The sequence below is a fragment of the Echinops telfairi genome, unplaced genomic scaffold, assembly GCF_000313985.2.
Source record: "Echinops telfairi isolate 266 unplaced genomic scaffold, ASM31398v2 ScPeMD7_9;HRSCAF=40, whole genome shotgun sequence".
In the NCBI taxonomy this organism is placed as follows: Eukaryota; Metazoa; Chordata; class Mammalia; order Afrosoricida; family Tenrecidae; genus Echinops; species Echinops telfairi.
The window spans coordinates 62,089,326-62,094,549 of record NW_022103906.1 but is presented as its reverse complement, the minus strand read 5'-3'; positions in this window follow the sequence as shown (position 1 = coordinate 62,094,549).

The following is a 5,224-nucleotide window of genomic DNA, read 5'->3' as shown; positions in this document are numbered from 1 at the left end:
AAAAAAAATGGTTTGTATATGAATGGGAGAAAGGTGGCGTTTTGTACTCCCATAACGAGTTCCCGTCTTGGAAGCCCCAGGGTGGTTCTCCCCTGTCCTGTAGTCAGTACGGCCCAGTGAACTGCATGGCAAGAAGTTTGCTTTTGATTCTGTGACTAAAAGTACTTGCAATTCAGTTCTGATGGCATTATGGAGAAGCCAGCGTACTTTAGTGAAAGACTGACTTTCATTATCAAATATCTGCAGAATTAATACCAGGTTTCTGTTTTTCTATTATTGCAAAGACTAAAGGCCCCAGCAAAACATCCTGTTATATTATATAACTTCTAGTATTACATTACTATGATATATGCTTATATAGGTGTGTGTGAATTGAATTTATAAATAAACTATGATTGTGCCTAAAATATTCACTACCTAGGTAATATGTCGAGTTATATACTAGTGCTGTAATGAGTCCCTGGTAGTGCAGTCCTTAAAGCACCAGACTGCTAACCACCAGGTTGACTCTTCAAACCCACCCAGGTAACTGCTGGGGAAAAGGCCGTCTCTCTAAAGACTTACAGCCCTGGACATTCTCAGACGTTCTGCTCTGTCTTATAGAAACATCATGAGGAAACTCAGTGGCCGTGAGCTTGGGTTGTTGCTTTTGTTTTAATGAATCCGAATCACTTAGGCTATGGTTTTCATTTAGTCAGGTAACAGTGAGCGAGCTGGATTATCATACTTTTCCAATCAAGAAACCTTTAGAATTTAAAGATTATTTTGATACTGAATTATTATCTGTTCAATTAATTTTTAATACTGTCACGCTTATAGGTCCTTATACTAAGAATCTACATACAGCTCTTTGAAAATACCTATATCTTGACCCAAATGTTAAAAATTAGATTGATGATTTTATTGAGATAAAAAAAATAGACGACCAAAAACATAATGACCATACAAAGGGTCTTTAAAAACTTTGCTGAAAATTTCCATTTACTTTTAATTCCATGCTTCCACAAACTCTTTGAAGTGTCTTCATGGATCAAAACAGTTACAATGCAAAGCTTTGGTGGTTTGTATTGCACATAATTGTAGTTTTTGCTTATTTTTCTTTTGTTCTAAAGATCAATAGGATGCTGTTCTATGTTTCTTGTCAATTAAATTACAGAATAGAAAAGTGGGTACTAAAAAGGTATACTCATGATAGAATGAGATTAATTTCTGGGTTTGGGTGATGGCTGTCAACATGAATTTCTCAATTTTAATTCAAATTGTTACTACTTTTTCATCTTGTGTGCATAATAACATCAATCACATTTACCATCATACCCTCATGCCTAACATATGGCTACCACAGAGTTATTGTTAGGGCCGTTGGCCCAGTTCCTACTCAGAGTAGCCATATGGACAACAGCACGAACAAGATAGCACCAGGCCTGCGCCAACCTCAAAGTTGCTATGTTTGAGCCCATCGTTGCAGTGACTGATCAACCATCTCATTGTGGGGTTTCCTCTTTTTCGCCGAACCTCTCCTTAACCAAGCATGCCCTTTCCCAAGGATTATTATCTTCGGATAACATGTCCAAAGTTTGATAGGTCAACTCTAGCCATGCTCACTTCTGAGGATCATTGGCGCTGTGCTTTTTGCAAGACACATTCATTGATTCTTCTGGCAGCTCAGGAGTCAGAATCGACTGATGGCAGTGATTTTTTTTTTCTTCAGTCTGGCAGCCCATGGTACTCAATATTCTTTGCCAACATGCTGACACAAAGGTATTCCTTATTCTGTGGTCTTAGTCATTGTCCATCTTTCACATCCATATGAAGTGATTGAAACTGCTTTGACTTGGGTCAGGCACACCTGCGGCCTCAAATGACCATCCTGGTTCTTCAACACTTTTGAGAGAGCTGATGTAGCAGATTTGCCTCAGGTGACACTGTGTTCTCGACTGCTGCTTCCACGAACATTGACTGTGGATGCCACCAAGATGCCACCTGTGCCAACCTCACCCTGTGTATCACAAAAACAAAGTGGAATAATTGCTAGAGATATGAAAGAAGACTTAACAGGTTAAAACATTTCTGCCAACTCTAATTCAGAAATAAAGGGTTATTCTTTTTTTTAAATCATTTTATTGGGGGTTCATACAATTCTTATCACAATCCATACATACATCAATTCTGTAAAGCACATCTGTACATTCGCTGCCCTCAACACTCTCAAAACATTTGCTCTTAAATTAAGCCCTTGGCATCAGCTCTTCATTAGTGTCACCTATTGTTGGCAAAGTTGGGGATATTTGAGCTATGTTTACAAAGAAATGTTAATATTCTATGACTGTGATATTAATATTCTGTTAGAGTACACTAGTAGCTTTTTATATTCATTGCCAACAAAATGTTTCTAATAATGAACCAATAAACCTTGAATAGATCTGTTTAAGGATCCCCTTAAATCTGTTCACCTATTATTCTTTTATGCCTTTCAAAGTTTATATGAAAATTTTGTAGGCCTCTATTATTGTTATAAATGTGAAAGCCAGAAACACAGGATCAAGACACTTAATTGCTGTTAATAGTCAAAATACACATGCATGTAAATATCCATTACCCACTCCTCAAATTATTTAGCCCAGTAATTTAATATTTAATCTAGATATCCATTCCTCACATTGTATAACACCATAATGGAAGGAGAGAATTGATGATTTCGATAGGGAGAAATGCTATGGGGAAAAAAACTCCAACAATCTGAAAGAACCATTCAGCTAACACCATCCAAGTTTGCTTTAAAGACACTGTGGGACCCTACATGTCCATTTCAAAGCCAGAAAAATATGCAGACCCAGTTAGATTCTGCTCAGGAAGCACAAAGTAAATGGATGTTCCTTACCACCCACTGCAAGTGATTGGACATAATCATGTAGACTGCAGGAACTTCTGCTAGTGCTGTTGCTTTTATAAAGCTAAAACAAATCTGGAAAATAAATGTGCAAAACATTGTTCCTGACCTCTTACTTTCAAAGAGATACTGCACTGAGGAGGGCATGTGTATTGGCCTTAAGCTTTAAAACCCCTTAGAAATGGCCTTTATGGCAAAATAAAGCAGGATTAGTCTTAGCCCGTGCTACTAGTAAGGAACAGTCCTGGCAACAGTCGTATGACAGAAGACTTTCAGGAGAGGCATTTTAATTTTTGTGATATAATAACAGGCTACGCCTTTTGACATCCTAATATTCGGGTCATTTATTTTCTGTCTAGAATATCATCATGCCTGGGCAGGCAAGGACTTATGAACAATAAATTACAAATTTATTTAAACCATTTGACACAGAAATATTGGTATCTATCCTATTGTGTTCCATGTGCATTTTCTGAACACTCAATTAAAAGCAACCTGTCCTTCAGTACTGGATTTACTCAGTGCAGCAAATAGTTAAGTGCTCAACAACTAGTTGGACCCCTTCAGAAGCACTGTGAAGATGGGTGTGAAGATCAGTTTCTGAAAGGTCATAGCCTTCAACATCCTATGGAGCAGGTCTGCTCAGCACATGAGGGATCACCATGAACTGGAATGAACTTGACAGCAACTGACAACAACCTTCAGATGTGAATTCCGAAGGACGTGGCTCGTGGGCAGTGTAATTATTCGCCTTCAGTACTTGTTGTTAGGGCCCACCGAGTCAGTTCCGACTCAGCACAACGCTGTGTACAATAGAATGGAACCTCACGCCCCCCCCAGCATACCCTTACAGTTGTTGCTATGCTTGATCCTACTGTTGCAGCCACTAGGTTAGTCCTTCTTTTTGAGGATCTTCATCTTTTCTCCTGCCCCAGAACTTTACCAACTTTTATGTCATTCCCCACGCTCTGGTCTCTCCTGATAACATGTATGTGAGATGCCGTCTCGCCATCCTGCCTTCTAAAGAGCATTCTGGTAGTACTTCTTCCAAGACTAGGCATCTATAGTAGGCTACACATTGGGCGTCTAACTTCAAGGCCAGCATTTTGAAACCACCAGTCCTTCCAAGGGAGAAAGCTGAGGCTTTTTACACCCATAGAAATTTCCAGTCTCAGAAACCCAAAGAGGCCGTTCTGCTTCATCCTACCAGGGTCACCAGGAGTCACAATAAGCTTGGTGGCAGTGAGATTTAATACTTAGGTCAGTTTTAAAAATATATTTATGCTCCCACTCAGTTAGCTAAGTGTGTCCATTCCAAATTTCATGGACTTATGATACTTCAATTAATTAATAAATACAATGGAGGTAGGAAATAAACCATCTCAATAGAACCAGAGAAAGAGAAATTTAGATATATCCGCATTTGTCAGACTTGGTCGATATTTTTGAGAAATTATTTTTAACTTTGAAATCATTTAAAGAATTATTCATTAAATTGACTTCTAAGTATTTGAAATATTACAGTGTTTGTATTTTTCACTCTTCAGTTTTTAACATGTTTCTAAGCCAAATGATATTTTTCATATGATAGTTTGTATCCTGTTAAATAATTTTTTAAGCTCCATTGTGAGAAAGCACCTATAAAGGTATAATTAGTAGTGTTCTAGAAAACATTTGTCCTTAAAAATAGAGTGCGCCGAAGTATATGATTGTTCTGAAACCTTAATTCATTTCTTTCTTGTCCTTGGAAACCAAATGAAGTTACAACTATTTTAGTATTGCTTCCTCTTGAGTTATTTCACACTACAAATTCCAAATCTATAGACAAATTGCTTTACAAACAATAGATGGTAATTCCCCAGACTCTAAAAATATAGGACCATTAAACTACCATTGCCTTTTGTGATTCATAGACTTATCAGAATATAACTGGGGGGTTTGTCCCATTAACATATCTTTACTAAAAATACTAAAATCAAGGAATAGGTACAAAAAAAAGCCATAATGCAATTAATTATACCTCCATTTAAAATGTTTGTGATTAAGTGCATTAACCAAAAAATAACTACCAGCCTTCTCATTAATATACTTGCCTAATGAAGTGCATCTAAAGAATTGCTTTGCTTTTAATTCTCTAGCTTATTTCATTTAGGAACCCCAAACACACAAGCGTGTACCTATGCACATGTGTTTCATCATTGGCTTCTTGCTTACCCATTCTGTATCTTATTTTGCATTTGATGACAGTTGATTTTGAATGAGTTGAAGACATTCATATACGTCTAATTCACTGCTTTAAAGGTATACACACACACATACACACACACACACACA